We start from the raw sequence: 20,643 nt of genomic DNA, 5'->3' as shown, positions 1-20,643 counted from the left end.
GGGGCCACACAGTCCAGCTTCTTCAAGGTCCTATGCGGGCCACCAAACACTTATGAAAGAAGCTGTAGTAACTCTGGAGTAGGAAGGCAGAGCCTCTGAGGCCCTGTGAAGGCAGTGATTCCACACCCCCAGCTGGAAAAGCAGCTCAGAGTCCAGATGGGGCACAGGGAGCCTGGGCCAGGAGAAAAAGATGGGAAACTACAGAACCATAGTGTCATGGGGCAGCAGGAAGAGCAGGAGCTTTAGAAACAGGAAGACTGAGTTCAAATTCCAACTCTACCATTTACCAGCTGGGTGGTCTTAGAGAATTTGGTGACACTGAGCAATCATGTGAGAGTAGAGGGCATGGCACTCCTGCTCCCCTCTATCATTAGTCTATTCTGCAGAGCTAAAATGTGGGCAGGCCCTGGAGACTCCTCCTGCCCTGCAAGGCAAGCAAAGGGAATAAATTCTTATTTGAAAAGTAAAATAAACCCCCCACAGGAACTAAAAAGAGACAGCTGGACTGACCACCATGGGGACCAAGCTGCAGGTCACAGATGAGCCTGGAGATACACAGACCTATGTATCAGGGGTCATAATGCCCCAACTTGGCCTTGCTGCCAGGGCCCTGGCTGACTCTAGCTCAAGGCATCTCATCGACTTTCCACGTCAGAATGCACTGAAGAAAAACCCAGAATCAATCAGCCCCATCTATCTGTCTCTGCCACGGACACCCTCCATTTCCATTCATTTTCCTTCCTGTTGTGCTAATGACGTGTGGCTAAGCCAGAGCATAAAAGAAGATATAAAATTATACAGCATTATCTCTCCCCTGAGCCTGCGCACATGTGCTTTTCCCTCCAGCGTTGTCGACTCATCAAAGAGGGAAGGATTTAGACCCAGATTTAGACTCATTTCTCAAGGGGCCCACCAGTCCAGCAGATTGACCCTCAGACCTGTAGTACTATTCCAAACCGTAGTCCAACTTTTCCAAGAAAAGGGGCAGCAGTGACCCCAGAGACTTTGTAAGGAGAGAGCCAATACATCAGCCCTTTGTCTCATCTTGCCTCTGCACAGTGTTTGCCCAAACCATTGGCATGACTGGTCCCAGGGTTTCACAATCATCACCGATAACCAATCCCAGGATCCCCTTCTATGACCAGGCTCTTCACCCTTTTTAAGGTCTCAGTGCTATTAAAGAGAGCAGCTGTTCACAACCTTGGGATAATAGCTATTCTGATTCAATAGAGTAAACACATTCTGGAGTCTTAGGCCATTCTGTACCTGAAGGAGCCTCTTAATCCATCAAGGCTGTCCTCACACCTCCAAAAATGAGCTTCAGACATAGGGCACGATTCACCATCTCTCTCCTGAGGCACTTCCCCTGACTGGCCCTAACTCTACTTCCCATCCCCCCCTGGCTCCTGGCCTAGCCTTGCTTCTCTGCTGAAAGCCTCACCTCACTCTGCACAGCTCCATATCTTGGACCTAAAACTTCTTCCTCATCCTGACATCTGGTACAAATCATTCCCAACCAGGGCCCCTACAGGCAGATCCTGGATACAAACAGCAGTGCCTGTGACCAAATTCCTTGGACTTGGTCCACAGATGCAAACATGCCTCCTTGAGAGACACATCAGCAGCAAAAGGCAATGGTCCTCACCTTGCAACAGCACTTCTGTGGGTGAGGAGATGAGGACAGATGGGTGAACCAAGGACAGCTCTGATGTCCCTCAAGAGTTTGAGAAGCACTCCTGGGTACCTTTTGTGAGTAAAAAGAGTAAAAACTTCTAACACCTCTTTGAGAATCTGATGCAGCTAATGAATCCTTTCTCTACCTCCCCAAATCTCTACCCTCACATCTAATAGCACCTGCTAGAACCCCAAGCTGTCAAGGACCTTTGATGTTTTTTATGTGCCTCTTGATATGTTGCAATAGGAAGCACATAGTGCTTCAATGATGTATTCTTGCCACAAATGGATCATACTGATCTCCAGACCTATGATGGTATATGAACAGCTAAATGACACCATAAAGAAACAACCAGCTAGATCCAACATAAGAAACATTCTAAGGGCAATTAGCCCATGCTCTACAAGTCAATGTCTTTTCAAAGATATGGGAGGATTGTTCTTGACCCTTGCTACTCAAAGTGTATTCCATGGACCACCAGTAGCAGCAGCCCCTTAAGAGTTTGCTAAAAATGCAGAATCTCAAGCCACTCTCCAGCGCTCAAACCAGAATCTGCATTTTAGCAAGAACTCCAGGTAAATTGCATCCACACACGAAAGTCTGACAAGCCTTAGCCTAAATAAATGAGACTTATGAGAAATAATAATTGATGGCAATATATAGTCCTTGATTGAATCCTGACTTGAACCAATCATCTCTAAGAGATACTTTGTGGACCACTAGGGAGAATTTCAATACAGACGATTAGATTATAATAGGAAATTATGATTATTCTGCTAGGCATTAAAATAGGAAAATATCTTCACATTTTTAGGGATATATGTTTATTTAGAAATGAAATGTCTTGATGTCTGTAATTTACTTTAAAATATTTTCAAAAAATAGATGAAACATATACGTAGCAAAATGTTAACAACTATTAAATCCAGGTAATGGCTATGTGGGTTAGTGTCCATTACACTATTCTACTACTTCTCTGTATGTATGAAAAATTTATATAATACAAATTAGAAATAAAAGAAAAGAATCTTTTACTTCATTAAAGAGATTTTCTAAACAAAAAGTAGAATCAGCTCAAGTGATTTCTCTACTTGGCAGGGATTAGGCTCAGCAGGTAGGTAGTGAGTAGGAAATGGGTAGGTGAGAGAAGAACACGCATTTCTCATACCTATTAGGTATAAGAGTAGTTGATATTTGTTTCCCTCATATATCTTCACATCATTCTAGAAGTTGGCCTTATTATCTCCATCCTACAGAAAATGTACTGAAACTGAGCTGCCTAATGGATATCATATTGCCCCACATCACACAGTTCATAAGGGCAGGGGTCAAGATTTCAACCCACCAACAGCCCACATCATTCCACAAGGAGGTATTTGAGAGGCCTCCCCTGAATTCTCTTCTGGGCACTCCAACACTGACTGGAGAGGGAATGAGGCTAGTCCTAAGCTGTTCCTGTCCATGCTGGTACCTTTCAGGACACTCCCTCTAAGACCCGCCTCTGCAAGTTATCTCCTGGCTAACTGGCCTCACAGCTTTCAACCTTTTAAAGACCCAAAAACTCTTCCCTTTTTAGTCTCAGATCATTACTTCTCATTACAGAGCCCTTTCCCATCTCCAATATTTCCTCTCCTTCCAGTGGGATGCTTGTACACGGCACCCATTGGTGGTACCATGGGAAGATACAGTGTTAAATATTATCAACCACTCTTCCCCAGCAGGCTGTTGGAGCCTCTGACCCTGGTAGTGACTCTCTCTGCTCTTATCTCACTCAGAAGAGGCCTCGAATAGGTCTTATGGACCCAGTCCCCAGCTTATTCCCCTGTACTTCTCTGTCTTTCCTACATGTTTGGCCTCCTCAATAACCTGCTTCAAAATGCACTCTGCCTGTTGGCATACCACATGATCTTTCCTGGAGAACCTAGAAGCTGCAATGTCTAAGATATACCAAGACAAAGGGAGGGCATGCGTAGGGACCTCATGAAGATGAGGAAGGTAATGGCAGAAAGGATTCCTCACCCCTTCTTACACCTGAACTCACACTCCACATGTCCCATCCTCGACTGCCACATATGGCTCTTCATGAACTCTGGCCCTTCCCTACCCACAGCTCTGCTATCAAAGTGGTCCCAAATGCTCCCAGATCCCTGACATGGACCCAAGAGGCACCTCTGTCCACTTTCCCCAGCCCAGAGTATGTGGCAAGTAATCAGAGCTTCAGGATGAGGCCCTTAAAGGCAGTAAAAAAAATTGAGAGGAAATGAACACTGTGCCTGGACATACCATACCCATAATCTCAGTCAATCTCCAGCACTCCTAAAAGATACAAGCTATTAATCTTCATTTTAAAGATGAGAAAAGTAAGGCTCAAAGAAGGAGAAAGTAATATGTCATTCCCAAGAACATGGAGATGAGAACTCAGATGGCACACTCAAAACCCACGCGTTCCATTATCAAGATGTGGGGTGCCTCAGATCTGAGCCTCTTGGATTTAAATATGGATTACATTTATAAACTACTGGATGATATTGTCCCATCTGTGATGGTTAATTGCATATGTCAGATTGACTAGGCTAGGGTGGCCAGTTGTTTTGTCAAATACGAGTTTAGATGTTGCTACAAAGTGGTTTTTTTCAGATGTAATTAACATTTAAATCATTAGACTTGAGTAAAGCAGATTACCTCCCATAATGTGGATGGACCTTATCTAATCAGTGGAAGGCCTTAACAGAAAGATGGGGTCCCCAGAAAAGAAAAGAAAAAATTCTGCCTCCACACTGCCTTCAGACTCAAGACCGCAACGTCAACTTCCCCTAGGTCTCTGGCCTGCTGGCTCTGCAGATTTTGGACTTGCCAGTATTCACCACTGTATAAACCAATTCCTTAAAAATCTCTCTCTCACTCCTCTTCATCCTCTCCCTTTCCTGCTCTCTCTCCCTCTCTGTGGATAAATAGAAAAAGACAGAGAGAAATGCATAGCAATTGGTTCTGTTTCTTTGAAGAAACCTGACAAATAAGCCATCTCCTAGGACAAGCCCTCCCTCAAGATCCTATCACTGGTCAAGATTATGGGGCTGCTGAGAGGCAGAGAAGCAGGGGCTGTGCCTGCCCTGAGATGTATCCCATAAACCTTTCTTTATTCCTCTTACAGTAACTAGAAGTGACATGGTTAAGGATTAATCCTGGCCTTATGATTGTATAAAACCCAAAAGAAGGAGCTGTTAGTTTATAACCATGTGACTGTCAGACCTCTCTCCCCATACTTCATTTCCTCCTGTCCTAGGAAGCAATAGAATATCTAACATCTAGATCAGAAGCCATAAGGCTGTGAGAGTAGGGCAGGAGTGAAGCGGGTAGTTGCAAAGCTGGGAGAACCTCTGCATGCAGGAAGGCTCTTCAGTTCAGCCTTCCCAGGCAGAGAGAAAGGGATAATAGGAACTGGGAATTTAAGTGAGGTCCTCCCCCAGGGCATGAGAGCAGTGGCTCCCTCTAAGAATTTCAGAAGGAGGGGGACACAAGGTCTTTTGATCCTCTGAGAGGGGAGCTGGGACCCCCACTGAGCACTTCCTATACTTTGTCTCTAATTTTCACAATTCTATAAGGTAGGCAACACTGTCCCCATTTACAGTTGAGGAACCTGATTCCTTCCAAAAACCTTGCAACAAGATAGTAAGAAGTCAGGTTTACTAACAAGTGTTTCTGACTTCAAAATGCATGCTCCTGTATTCCAGCTCAATGCCTCCCACCAACATTTATTTGGTCAGTACCCCAACACTTATCCTGACTACATTTAGAAATCCTCCTTCCTCAGGCATCTCCCAGCCAAGGGAAATGCTGACTCCATCTCACACATGAATGCAGAATAGGAAATCTCTTCAAGGATCATCCCACCTAGACCTTAGAGAAAGTCTCTAGGCAAACAACTGGAAGCTGAGCCTCTTCCCCAAAACTTCAAAGGGAGAGTCCTCCACTCCAGCTGGCCCAGCTTGGGGGCCCCTCCTTCTAGAGCCCCGAGCCCCAGTTGGCTTCCTTCTCTGGCCCTAGCTGTGCATGTTAAAGGGCCTGGTGGCTTGTCTATGGGTCTCTTGAGCTAAGGCCAATGAAGAAGCCTGTATGCTTGAGTAACCCTCCCCAGTCATCTTCCTCTCACTGATTTAACATAGCTCTTAATCACATTTGGCATTCCCTCATCTGCTGAAAGACTTCCAAATCGCAGAGTGACTGAAGAGCAACCTAGAAACTCCCAAGTATAAACCTGTGGTAATCTGGAATCAGAAACCAAAGGGTCTCCAAGATGGTAAGACTCCAGTGGCTGGGCTCAAGCCTCCATTCTTTCCCTTCTGTCCTCTCTGGCTTCCAGAAGCCAACAGCGAAAGCAATGAAGAAGAAAAAGACGAACAGAGAGAGACCAGGAGAAAGGAGATCCATTTCCTACCTAGAAAAAAAGGGCCTCCCCTGAATCAGAGATCCAAAGTCATAGGGACATGTTGACATAAAAAGATCCCTAACAACTAAAAGTTCCAGAGAGAGGGCAGGGCACCCAAAGGCTGCCTGGATGCAGAAGCGCTTAGGATAATGGGATTGTCCTGGTGCTGTCCGAGGTCCTGACCTGCATTTCTAAAGTGTGCTTGGGCCAAAGCAGGTGGGGAAGAATCACCATTCTTTATGCCCACACCTCGCTGCCATCTCAGAGTGAATTTAACCATCCAAAGTTCAAGTACCAGGTCTTCTCTCACCTCCTGTCACCTGCCCTTCTTGTCTGCTCTCCCCAGATACTTAAATTTCTCGCTGGAACCCCTGCCTGAGAAGCAGCTTACCTTTATCTTCATAGATCTGTGAACTGAGCCCACCTGGCTCACTCCACTCCCAGACCTGAACTAGGGCCCACTACACCTTTGGGTGAGACCCTGACTCTGGGAGGCAGCTCCAGAGCCACTTCAGAATCTGTGGATATTTGGTTCAAACAGGCTATTGCTCCTACACATTCTGACAAGTTAGGGAGTCTATACCCAAATGCATTGGTGGAATACGAATACAAAATGCCCATCTGTGGAGTGACCTTGAGTTATAGTTCACAAGTCATAAACCCTCTTGATCGAAAGAGAAATCTGCTGTGCTAGAAAAGGAGAATGTATCGGGTTCAAGAGTAAGTATATAAAATATACTTGTTAGAGGGTTTCTAAAGATACAATTATTTGGTTATTTATGTTTGAAAACAGTCTATACTTTACATTAGTAGAAAAATGATATAGTAAATTAGTGGATTTAGGAGAACCTGTCTTAGAACTTAGGATTTATAAAGCTACAGGGGAGATAAGAGGTGGGGAGCTACAGAGCATTAATTTTCTTAAGATCACAAGAGCGCCGAGAATCCTAAACACAGCTGGATTTGACGAAATGAAAAAGAGGGCCCAGCTGACACGAAAACCTGCAGGTTCTATTCTCAGTCATCCATAAAGGGATCCCTTCCTTATGCTAATGAATGATAATTAACAAAGCCGTATTTAAGGAAGTAAACACCAACATTTGGTGCTGTAAGAACTACTCTGGGGATGGCAGTAGGGTGGAGTGGAGTTTAGCAGTGGACAAAGAAAGAGGGTGTAAAGGTGAGGGTCGGGTGATCCATGAAAAGAACCAACTGAGCCTGCATTCTGGAGAGCTCTGGGCATGATACCTACCTGTCATGGCTCCTCCGCACATGGTTTCAACTGGGTAAAGAACTGGAGAAGTCTGCATTGCCTCATCTGTTGTACCTGACAGCACCCCTACCTCAAAGGAACCCTGGACTGGCAAGGGCAGTACTTGTTCTCCTGGTGACTCTAATGAGGGGCTTGAATTACTAGCAGCATGGCCTCTGGCCTCCATGGTAACAGGTATCAAAGAACCTACCCAAAGGGAGTCCAATAAGTAGAGTGGGTCAATATCCTTCAATAGCCTTCCTTGTGAAATGTATCTGTGCTCTTTGCACACAAAGGTTGCACTGAAGGTACTCCTCCTACAAAGCCCCCTTGCTGAGAGAGACCATCCTCTCCAGTGCATCCTTGAAGCCAGTATCTCAATGAGCTCAGCCTCTGGAGTTCTAAACCCTGCCCTCCACCCCATGCCCTGTGATATGCACGCATCTAGGACAGAGGAGACACCACGCTACCTCCCCACATCTAAGACAAAGCCAACTTCAAACTATGTCCTCCCTCCCATCTTCTCAGAACTCACAGCCAGATCTGTTCAAGTCTACCACCACCCACTCAGGTCCAAACAGGCTGGCCTGAGGTCACCTGCCAGAGAGAGTAGCCTCAGCTCCACCATCTGCACAGCTTGAAATCCCTTCTATTATCACCTGAGCCAGAACCCAGGTGCACAAGGCAATCCCCCCACCTCATCCCACTCCCCTGTTGGCTCTGCCTTGACCCAGAACAATTTAGGGACAGCTCTCACACCCTCCTTCCCTAATCCCTAAGCCCAGATTTTACTAACCAGGGCCACAACCTCTAGTAGGTTCCGCCTGCAAACACATACAACCCAAAGCCCCAAATCTTTACCCACCATTCCCTTCTTAATGGACTATATCTCAGGGTCCTGCACAAGTCTTTATATGCTTGGATTTGGTGCCACCACATCCTCCAGAACTCTCACCAGGGCCTGAAGTGTTTCCCAGCTCTGGTTTGGGCAGAGTGGTAAGAACAGAGTTCCATCAGCTCTCAGCCTGTACCTGACCCACTAATGAGCCTTGAGTCTCCAGGACTCCAATAACAATTTGGTTCATCAGCCTGCTAGTGCCCTCAAATCAGACCCAGGTGTCTGGTATTGGGGGAGGAACACATACGGGTCCAAACTCCAGACTTCCTACTGCCTAGCTTATGGCTTCTGCGGAAAGGCTGGAAATTCCAGAAGAAGAGACAGTCGATCCCACTCAGACCCAGCCAAACACACCTGCTGCCCTTCTGTCGTTTTGTACCAGAGACTCCAGGTGCACTCCAGTCTGCTGGAGACTGAAATGTTCCCACATTTATTTCTAGAGCTCCAAAAAAGCCAAAGTCAGAGGAATTTACAACTTGGCCAGCTTTGCTAATACCATGAAGCAGTCTGCACAGTAATAGCCTGTTATCTCTGAGCTAAGATCTCTCCATCCCAGACAGCAGAGGGTACAGGAAGGTGAGCATGACAGATTTCTAGGCAAACCACCCTGGAAAAAGCCTAGTGGGTCAAGATGGAAGAGGAAGAGTGTGAGGAGAAGTGGGGAAGAAGAAGAGGAAGGGGCAGCGTAGGACCAGGGGGAGGAAGAAGGTTAGGAGTGACAAACATGTTCTGAGTGCCTCCTCTGTGCCAGCCAGCGAGCTAAGACATCATGTATTGTGCTATCTCCCAAGATCTGGTTGAACACGTATTCCCTCTTTTCTAGTGAGGAAACCAAAGCTCAGAGAGGTTATGAAATGTCCTTGATATCACACAGCCAGTAAGTACAAACTCAGACTGTCAGATGTGAAAAAACCGTGCCCTCTGCATTGCATCATGCAGTTTCCATCAGGGAGTGGGGGAAAACTGGGGCAGCTGGGAGACCCAGTCACAGCACATGAGTGTCACCCATATGCTGGCTCCCCTAACGTTCCCTCATATGCACGAAGTGTAACCCCACGCACACACAATAAAACTTCCCTCTGTCAAAATCCAAAGGTGTTATTGCTCCCTACATGCACCCCCCAATCCAGCCAAGCAAGGCAAATACCTAGACAACACTTTTTGACCCAACACAGAGAGGTGTCAGGGGCCTTCCAGTTCCTGACAATACCAGGCCACCAGAGTAAAGAAGTGCACCATGATTCTTTGCTCTCTCTTCCTACCCCTCCATCCCTCCAACCTGAGCTTGGGAAGCTAAGTCAAAAACCCACTGGCAGAACCACAGTCTGTTTGAATTATCTCGTTTTGCAACCCTTGGGTCTACATTTCCAAGGGTCCCCAGTGATTGAGCTCAAGGTACCTGCCCCGCACTAACAGAAGTGGAGAGCCCAGCTTCTCCTTTGGGCTGGCCTCCATTTCCCAGCACTTGTAATTTGTGCAAAGTGCCTCCTGGCCGAGTGCCACTGTGCAGGCTCTTTCTGCTGACAGGGGCATTTTCGTAAAGTTCAGACTGCCTTGGCTACTGTTAAGTTAAATGTGGGTGAAAACAAAGCAAAGCTATCTCCTAATGTTTCCAGGTGGTTTAGCTCCGTCAAGCCCAGATGACATCAGAGTCATTTCACTTTCAAAAAAGAAATTCCCCCAACCTGGAAAAATGGCTTTCCACAGCAATGCTGAGACATGAACGAAGGAAACGCACTTTTTGTTTCCCTCACCCGGCTCCAAATACTCTGTCCCTTTCTCTGCTGGAGCTAATGACAAGAGCGCCCACTTGTCACCTCCCAAGGAGGCGGCTCACCCCTCATTAGTCAACAAAGGGAAAGTGATTGCTTTCCTTCCCTTCCAGACTGCTCCTCCAGAGTGGGATTTCTCAATGTCTTCTTCTAGCAGTGGATTCAGAGCTCTTGGTTCTGCCTCCCCACAAATCATGGAGGAAGGCCCACCTTAGACTCCAGACTCCAGGGCCACGCTCAGCCTGGAGGCAGTGGGATGGGAAGAACTGGTCGCATGGGCAAGGCTGAGGAGAAAAGGTTCAATTCTTGGCTCCCTCACTTTCTAGCCCTGCAACTTGGACAAGATGCTCCACTTTTTTGGCCTCCATTTCCTTACCTGGAAGTCACCACTGGCCACATCTCACAAGGTGACCTGGGAGACTGAGCTCTTTGTAAACAAGTAAGTGCTCTCAGGGCTGTCACCTGCTCCCCAAAGGGCACCACTAAGACTGCAGTGAATGGTGTGCAGGTTGTAACCCCTGCAGGAAGGACTGAGGGCAACCGAACCCCTGTGACATCAGCAGTGGCCCACTCTGGTGTTCCATTCAGAGGAGAAACTGGACCTCGAGCAGCTCCACAGGATAGGAAACCAGAACAGAAGATGCTAAAGTCAGGAGCTCTTTCCACTGTACCACGAGGAGCTGCGGCAAAAGTACAACAGGCTCAGCTGTAGCAGGAATACAGGGCAGAGGGAGAGGCAGAGAGATGGGAGGCAGGGCCTGGGGTGAGAAAGAGCCCAATCAAGAGGCATCTCCATGCTGTGGCAGACAGAGACCAAGGCTGAGGCTGGGCAGTGATGGGAGGGCACCAATACCTGCAGCTTGGCAGGCTCTCTTTAACTTCCCTGCCATTAATAATAGAGTAATTATACTGGCAACCGCCATTACCCAGCAGTAACCATTGTTCCAGGCGCCATGCCAGGCTCCTCATACACATCTTCTTAGGTAACCCATACAACAACCCTGAGATGCTGACAGATGAGGATACAGAGGTTCTCAGAGGCTCCACAACTTGCCCTAGTCACCTGGCCACTAGGTGGTAGGGCTAGAATTGGAGCCCGGTCCCTGTGGCCTTACCCATCTCTTCAGCACATGAGCTGAACATAGGAATGTTTATGTAATGAACAAAGGACTCTCCAGGCCTCTGGGACACCCTGCTCAGGTCTCCTGTCCCTCAATCTTGCAGTATAGCACAGGGGCAGAAAGAGCCACCTAGGAGCCTCCTTCCCTGGGTTTCCATGGCCAGGAGGTCTCTCCTCTAGAGGTGCAGTGTAGCATGACCTGGCACAGGAAGCAATGATCTCCCAAGACAAGTGGGTGACTGGCCCAAGATCACAAATGGATGTTGGGTCTTGCTCCCCAACCCCAGCCATCTAGCACCACACCCCGCCTCTAATCCTGACCCCTAGTACAGGTTCCAGGTTCTGGAACCTCAGTGCCCAAGCCCAGAAAATTCACAGGACAGGAAGAGCCTTCTCCAGGCTAGGGAGCAGGTGAGAGCAGGGCTGTCCCCCAGCTGGGGAGTCCCACTACCCCCACATTCCCAGCCCACAGACTTACACTCCCAGTGGCTGGCTCCCTGATGGATAGCCAGCTCCGCCAGCGCTTGTTTTTTCTGCTAAACTGGATGCTATTACAACAAAACCCCTGTATTTCTTGCAAACAATTTCCCTTTGCAATCTCATAAATTAATTCCCTCCTTTTGAGTTGACTGGCCTCCTGCTAATCTAACCACTAACCTATCACCATTCGAAAACTAAATGATCCGTAAACACTCTCTCCCATCTCTTGCCTAATGCACTAAAATTACTTTTCTGTTTTTCTTGCTTTATCTTTCCTAGCTAAGGCAAGCTCAGGTCCAGCTTCCTCTCTCCTTCCTCCCTAACAAGAGGGCTTCCTACTCTTCACTCCTGAGGCTGCATGCCCAGCTCCTTGGGCTCTTCTCCAAGATATGGGACTGGCTGCCTCAGGGTCTGAACTGACTCCCCTAGCCTAAAACCCACCATAAAATAAGCCATACATGAGCATGGATGTGAAAGGTCCCAAGTTTGTCCCACCCCTGATGTCAGCAGCTCTAGACCAAGGTGGGTGGCATAGAGGTGGCTCAAATCCCTGAGACCAGAGCTCCTCCCACCTCTTGGGCTCCTCCCTGTGTCCAATGGCCATCTGCTCCCCGAACCCCTCAGGATGGGATCAGCTATACCTACAGGACCCAGCCTGGGAAGACATCAGAGAAATCCCTGACCTGGCCCAAAGACGGGGCAAGGAAGTTTCGGGAGTTCTGGGGATGTTTTCTGCCAGGCCTAGGAAATCGGGATGGGATATCCTTGTAACGAAAGGGTCAGTGGGCTACAGGAAGATCCGGCTTTTCACCAGGAGAGCCCTGAAGAGGTAGTTCTGAAGCCGCCATGCTTCTTGGGCCAACAGTTCCTTCTCCCAGCACCTCTCAATGGTATGCCAGCTGCCCAACCCTCCATGCTGAGCTATAATATTGAACTACCATTCAGGAACCTGGCCCAGTCCCCTAAGATCTCATGCACGAGCATCAGAAAGGCCACATGGGGGTAGAATCTATATGGAGGACCAAGGACCCCATTACTGAGTTACCAAACCCCTTGTGTTCATTCATCCCATAGGAAGCCCTCCTCGGACCCCACCTCTACATGGGCTTGGAGTCAGGATCCTCTACCTAATCTGTCCTACAGACCCATAGCTGATCTGATCATGTGGTGACATCTCTACTTCAGAGGCTCTAGCCTCTGCAGGACCTCCAGGCTTTGCTCCTGTCATGACCTTGGGCCAGTCACCCACCCTCCTTCAACCTTAGTCTCCTCCTCAGTTGTAAGGATAATGAAATGGGCAATGTGCACAAAGTGCTTAGAATAGTACCCAGCTGAGATTTTATAAAGCAAAGGTCGTGCTCTCTCCTCAACCTTGTCCTCCAGGCCCCATGTCAGGGCTCTTACCTTGTTACCCAGACCAGGCACAGCCACAGTCCAGACAGGACTCTCAAACTGCAGACAGCCACACTCATCAGGCAAGGATGGCTAAAGCCACAGGGAAAAGAGCAACACTCAGGGTAGGAACATGATCTGTGTGGCTCTGGAAAGAATGCAGAGCTGCTTCCCCTAGTGGGTATGAGGCTGGGCAACTTCTCTTAAAACCCTTATAGCATGAGTCCCACAAGAGACCTGGATTTATACACTTAGCCTCATCACCTACCTGATTTACCTTTTACCCAGAAACCCATCCTTCCACCCCCATTAACCATCCACCTATAGATCCATCCATCCATTCATCCTACCCTTCACTCATTCACCCATTCTTCCACCTACCCATACATATATCCCCACCTATCCATATTTCCCTTCAGTCACCTTTATATATCTCCTTCCAATCACCTGCTCATCCATCTCTCTACTCCCCTCTATACTCCATCAATCTACTCGGCCACCCAGGCATCTTCATCCTCCAATCCATTCATCTATCCATCTATCTATCCAACTCCAATCCCATCAACCCACCATCTATACATCCTCTCACTGACTACCCACCCACTCAGCCAGCCAGCCAGCCATAAATTCAGTCAACCACTTAACCCTGCATACATACATTCCCACTGTTCTAAATCCTATCTATCAACTCTATCCATTCATCTAGCCAACCCCCATCCATCTACAAATCCGCCCATCCACCGTTATCTACCTAGCTACACATTCGGCCTACCTCCCGTCCTTTGCTGTTCTCCTAAGACTGAGCAAATGTGTCATAGAATGCAACATGCAGGGCTACCCAGCATGCAACCCAGCCTACAGCAACCCTGCCCACTCTGGTCCACACTGGGAACCTCGACTCAGCTAGCACCCCCTAGCAATCTTTGGGCACTGCACTCTCTGAAGTCTTCCCTGATCCCCCAGGCAGATTCCGTGCCTCCAGCATGTTCTGGCAGGATCACACTGCGTTCACTCTCCACCCTCCTCACACACTCCCATAAGCCAGGACTGCCAGCTGCATCATATCAGGGACTTCACAGCCCTGACTTGCAAGTGGATCCAATCATAAGGCACTGCCCTCCAGAGTCTCCTGAGCTGCAGTAGCCCCATATGGCAGGCCCAGCCTCAGGGCTCAGCCCAAGTGAGCAAAACTGTACCTTTGTCCTTACTTCCTCACTCCCTGATTCTTAACAATGGGCTTGCAGCTCACTGCTAGGCCAGGCTGTGCCTTGTCCCACAATGTTCAGACCCTTGACTCTGAAGCCTCCCCCACCCAGGACTACATGCCCCTGCCTACTGGGCTGCCTACCAGCAAGCCATTCCACTCACTCTGAACAAAACAGACTCCAAAGAGTAGAGGAATGCAGGGAGGGGGTGCTCTGTGGGCTGTGGGTTCCTGTGAGTGTTATGAATGACCCAAGGAGTAAACATTTGTAAAAACTATGACAAATAGCTTAACAGTGTTTTCAGTTACCCACAATTACATCTCACCTTCTGAAAATGGATTCTCCACACTGCCGTTTTCCTTAGGAGCACTAATCTGGCATTCTCACCCTCTGCTTCTGTTGGGAAGGCAAGGAGAGGTGCGCAGGCTACATGCATCAGGCACCCTGCACCCAGAGATCTCAGCCAGTGCTCCTGGCTGGGCCACAATGGCAAGTAGGCCCCCTTCCCTGGCTCTGACTTAGGGAGCAGGAGGCCTCTTACAGTGTGTTCATTTGCTCATATAGTCTGAATAACCAGGCAGGGCTTCCCAAGTTGAAAGAAAGGCCCTTTGTGCTTGGGACACCTCACTCCACTGTTGGCCTGCTCTTCGGAGGCCTGAGAAAGGCCATGGCCCACCTCAACACAGCATGTACTAGCAATGACTCAGCACCTAGTGCTGTGCCAAGTGTTGCCACCCTGCTCCCACTGCTGTGGGCACCAGAGGTTCTCCCAATACTGCCATGCCCCCTTTTAAGAGTCAACACAGCCGGGCACTGATAGGACCCTCAGGGTGAGAGAGGCAGGGAGCAGGAGCTTTGGGCCCAAAGGACACACAGGAGCTAAGCAGCCAGCCCCTATGCTGTCTACCAAAGTCCCTCTTCATAATGATTCAAGACTGACCCCAGAAATCATGTCTCACTCTGGCTTTAATTCTGCACGTTGCATTGAACTCGGACATGGTCACGGCCATAGCTATCACAGAGAAGCCGCACCAGGGCTGGAAAATGCCCCTCTGTCGCTAGTTCACCACTATGCTCTGCTCCACTGCTACTCCAAGGACCTGCTCTCCACCTGCCAGGACCGGCCCACGCTAGGGCCACGCAGGCTGATGGTTGTGAGTAAAGCTCAGATTGCTGCCCCTCCTGCTGTGAAAACCTCATTTATGATGTCCCACGGGTGTACTGGAGGCGGAGTAAAAGAGAACTCAGCAAGGTCTATCCTGCCCGTCCACCCCCGGAACATGCCTGAGCCAAGAGCACTAGGCCTGAGGCCACGGGCAGAGAGAAGGAGTATAGGAGAGGAAAGAACTCTCTCTTCTTGAGGACTCATCATAGGCAGGATGACCTGCTAGACACTGTCATTCACTAACTCACTAACTGTGTACCAAGCATTCTAGCAGGACAGAAGGCATAAAAAAAAATACATACATATAGAACATTTCATATAGGTGATAAGTGTTCTATAGAAAAAGCAGAGAAAGGGAAATCAGGATTGGGGTGTGGGCTTTCATTTAAAATAGAAGATTAGGGTAGGCCTCACAGAGAAGGTGACATGGGAGCAAACACTCAGAAGAGGTAGGAGAGGAAGCTATGTAGATGTCTTAGAAAGGACACTCCATGCAGAGGGAACAGGGTGTGCAAAGGCCCTGAGGCTGGGCCATGCCTGGAGTGCTCAGGGAGTATGGAGGAAGCCAGTGTGGCTGGAGCAGAGGGAGCACAGGGAGAGAGGGAGGAGATGAGGCTCAACAGGTAAGAGCTGACCAGATCATGAGGGGGCCTCGCGGGCTTCAACTCTAAGAGAAATGGGGAGCCACAGCAAGTTAGAAGCAGAAGAGTGATATGATCTGCTTTGTTTTATAAGTCTCACTCTAACAGCTGTGCTGGGAATAGAAGCACAGAGACTAGACTAATGTATTAACCCTAGCAAAACTTACCACAACCTGAGAACAAGGCTCAGAGAAGTTAAGTAGATGATTCTAGGTCATTCAGCCAGGATTGCAGAGCAGAGAATCCAGTCTGGGTCTCCAGCTTGTTGCTTCCAGGACCCTACCAAGACTCTGTCTATCACCACCCAGCAGGCTCACCCCACGTTTCCCAGGGCAGCCCTTTCATGGGGCAGGAAGGAGAGTGATGCCTGAACTAGCATAGCTCTACTGTCCCTTCCAGGCCTGCTCAGGATGACCCTCAGGGAAGTGAGGAGTAAGAGTTCAAAGGAAGAGTAATCAGCATTCCCCCTTCCTCCTCCTCTTTGCACTCACTCCAGACCTCCAGCCGCTCACACCTCTCCACTCACTCCTATGGACGAAGCACTCAACCTGCCTCAAGGAATGAACTCAAGCTGTATCACTGGGCAAGGAGCCTCCTTTTACCCAGCTATAAAATGGTCATGGTCACGGCTCCCTTAGGAGCTCCCTGAGATAACATGGAAGGTGGGAAGTCTTGGTGTCTGCGGAGGTGACTAAGGAGGAAAGTGAAAGCGGGGCAAAGGCACTGCTGATGGCTTTAAGGAGGACTGCTGTGTCTGGTGCCCCGGGTGATACAGGTGCCACCCCCTCACCCCCTCATACTCTATCAAATTCCCTTCTAGCGTCAGATATTCAAGCATGAACTTTGGTGAGAAGCAGCTATACTGGGAGCTCCTCACTTTCTCAGTGACAGCAGCAGCAATAATCAAGTAATAAAAATGCAATTACATGCTTAAACCATACCTCCTTGCTGTCACCACCCCCCAAACACCCCACTGGTAGAGCTTCCTGGGGCCTCCCCTCCACCCTGGGTCCCATGGCCCATTGTGGCAATGCATCTGGCAGAGGCAAGAGAAAGAGCAAGCAGAGCATGAAAATTCAAGGTATGGATTACTGTAAAGCAAGTTTATGAGCACAAACTTTCGGACCAGCCCTGCTGGGAATGAAATTCCATTTCATTTGGCTCTGGCTCTGAGATAAATCACTAAGTGAATGAGGATGGCAGAGTCTCCGGGAAAAGGGAAAAGCCCTTCTGCACACAAAAGAAGAGATGCCCAGGCCACCTCCTGAGAGCACTGTTGATTCCCAAACATGGAGGATGGCAGTCTTTCAGGAAGGAAGGAGGACAGAACGGGTTATTTTAAACACATTGACAACATGGATGAACCTGGAAGACACAACGCTAAGTAAAATAAGGCAGTCACAAAAAAGACAAATACTATATATGATTCCACTGTTGTGCGATACCTAGAGTAGTCAGATTCATAGAGAAAGTAGAATAGTGGTTGCCAAGGTTTGGAGGCAGGGGAATAGGGAGTCGTTTACTGGGTAAGGAGTTTAAGATGGTGGAAAAGTTCTGGAGACGTGTGGTGGTGATGGTTGCAGAGCAATGTAAACGACTTAGTGCCACTGAACTGTGCATTTAAAAATAGTTAAAATGATAAATTTTATTATGTATACTTTACTACAATAAACACACACTTATCTGGCAAAAATGTGGAGAAAAGGGAACCCTTGTGCACTGTTGGTAGGATTACAAATTGGTACAACCACTGTGAAAAACAGTGTAGAGGTTCCCCAAAAAATTAAAAATAGAACTACCTTATGACCCAGCAATTCCACTTCTGGGTATTTGTCCAAAGAAATCCAAAACACTAATTTGAAAAGATATATGCACCCATATGTTCTCTGCAACATTATCCACAATAGCCAAGATTTGGAAGCAATGTAAGCACCCATCGATATACAATTGAATAAAGAAGTTGTGAGATTACACACACACACACACACACACACACACACACACACACACAATGGAATATTACTCAGCCATAAAAAATAATGAAATCTTACCATCTGCAACAACATGGATGAATCTAGAGGTTATTACACTAAGTGAAATAAGTCAGACAGAAAAAGACAAATACCAAATGATTTCACTTATATGTGGAATGGAATCCAAAGATCAAAATAAAAAATCAAACAAAATGGGAAGAGACTCATAGATACAGAGAACAAACTGATGGTTGCCAGATGGGAGGGGATTTGGGGGGATGAACAAAAAAAGATGAGGAAATTAAAAAGTACAAAAGGGCAGTTACAAAATAGTCACGAGGATGTAGAGTACAGCATATAGAATACAGTCAATAATATGGTAATAACTATGTATGGTGCCAGGTGGGTACTACACTTACTGGTAGGATCACTTCATAAATTATATAAATGACTGACCACCATGCTATACATCTGAAACTCATATAAAATATATAAAATGCCAACTGTAATTGAAAATATTTTTAAAATATAATAAAACACACACATTTAGGATTCTACCTTAGGAAAATAGTCCCAAAGGTATACAATGTTTCAGGCACAAGATGTTCACTCTAGCATTTTTTACGAGAGAAAAATGTTGGCAAGAAAAAGGAAATGACTGATTCAATTAAGATATAGTCACTAGAAGAAATATTATGCAGTCATTAAAATAGCACTTACAAAGACCTTTTTGTGACCCAGGAAATGATCACCATATCATGGTAATTATACGGAATGGTGTGCAACACTGTAAGGTCTTTCTGGAACAAGGTCAATCATAAAAAACAAATAAATAGGCTCAAAATGCCAGCCTAAGGACATGCTCAGCCTCTCCTTCCCAACATAAAACACCTAAAATGACATAAAAGATAAATATTTTTTTTTAAATCTCTAACAGTGCTAGAAAACAAGAATAAGGATCTTAAATGGTGAAATCATGAGGAATTCCTGAAAGGCAGAGACTGATGGGTTCAGATTGGAAATGGCACCACAGCCCAAAACACACCCAGAAGAGGGCTGCCATGAAGGTGGCAGCTCCAAGCTAGAAGCCAAGGAAATGGAGATACGAAGGAAGCCCAGATCAAATGTGAGGGTGGCCAATGATGGTGTCTTGGGAGAGGCATCCAGGTGTCCCTTCCCCACAAAGCCAAGGAGCAAACTGTAAAAGTAACAGCCTACAGGAGCAGGGAGTAAGAGTACCTGATTCCCAGGAGACAGGCAGCCCTGGAGGGGTACCAACATGCAGGAAGAAAGTGGAACCCCCATATCCAAAACACTAGAATCTGGTGCCACCGACACAATACCCCAGATATCCACCCCAAGCATTGCTGGGAATGGGTTCAGCCTCACAGGCCAACAGGAAATTTTAAACACAAAGATGAGTACACACCCAGAATCACCCAGCTATATTTAATAAGGGCTACAAAAGAGGCACGCCAAACTCCTTTAGTACAAGATCCAACACCTGAGGATACAGAGAGACTAGGAAAAACAGAACAACATTTTAGAAAAGAAAACACAGAGCAATGAGAGAGGCCATCGCATCCACTGAATGAATGAATGAATGAATGAATGAATGAATGAATGAATAAGCAAGCAAGCTAGATCTGGGAACCAGACACTTCATTGTTAAAGTATAAAAAGGGGCTGAATAGCAGCATGGAGCAGATGAAGGTCAAAAACCCAGAGATGGAAAGAGTGAAAGTCAAGTAAAGGGAAATGAGGAATATAAACTATCTAAAAGGAGTTCCAAAGAGAGATCCAAGAGAATATAGGAAATTAGTAAAATAAATCTATCCAGAAAGACACAAGTCCTCAGATTGAAAGAACTCATCACATGCAAAGCAGGATTATGTAAAAAGACAATATTTAGGAACAGAGCAATGATATTTAAAAACCCAAGGGAAAAAGGAAAAATGCCAAAATCTTGCAGGGATAAAATGATGCAGATCACATACGGCAGAACACAAGTCACAGTGATTGATGTCAACCTGAGAGCCAGGCAGCCTGGGTATGAGCCACAGCCACTCTTTCCTAACTGCAAGACCCTCCTCACTCTGCCTCACTGCCTTATCTGTTGTGTGAGGAACAGCACCTACCTCCCAGGGCAACGCCAGAGTTATGCTGACACGTGTAAAAACCTGGCACAGACAGCTCACTACAGGAGACGCAGCTCGTACAGCTATGAGAACATCAGATGCACACAAGACAGTGAAACAGCATCTCGGTGCTGAGGGGGAAATGGTATAAACCTTGAATTCTCTACTTAGCCTTTAAGCAGGCAACAGACACGTGAGGACACAAAAAGTTCATCACCCACAGAAAGTTTATGACCCACTCGGAAATAATTACCAAATGGTGTGCTCCAGCCACCACAAAAATGAATCCAGACAACAGATGAGTGGTTGCCAGGGGCTGGGAAGTAGGAGGCTTGGGGAACGACTGCTAACGGGTACAGGGTTTCTTTCTGGGGTGATGAAAATGTTATGGAATTAGATAGTGATGATGTTTGCACAACATTTGAATGCACTGGAAGTCACTGGATTGTATACTTTGTACACTTTAAAGAAGTTAAAATCATGAATTTTATGTTATATGAATTTTA

General features: G+C 47.2%; 1 protein-coding gene across 2 annotated transcripts in view; it reads right to left on the bottom strand.

Annotated features, from left to right (window-relative positions):
* GRID1 (glutamate ionotropic receptor delta type subunit 1) overlaps window positions 1-20,643 on the bottom strand; it is a 661,749-nt gene that overhangs the window by 601,047 nt on the left and 40,059 nt on the right. The window contains exon 1 of one of the 2 annotated variants that reach the window (XM_036223756.1): window positions 1,646-2,701. The exons of the other annotated variant lie outside the window; for it this stretch is intronic. The gene's annotated coding sequence lies outside the window, so the exon portion shown is untranslated. Of the gene's footprint in view, window positions 1-1,645; window positions 2,702-20,643 lie in introns of those variants that run through there. 2 annotated transcript variants of the gene reach the window in all.

The sequence above is a fragment of the Rousettus aegyptiacus genome, unplaced genomic scaffold (genome assembly GCF_014176215.1).
Source record: "Rousettus aegyptiacus isolate mRouAeg1 unplaced genomic scaffold, mRouAeg1.p scaffold_m13_p_6, whole genome shotgun sequence".
NCBI lineage: Eukaryota > Metazoa > Chordata > Mammalia > Chiroptera > Pteropodidae > Rousettus > Rousettus aegyptiacus.
This window is presented reverse-complemented; position numbering and strand designations above follow the sequence as displayed.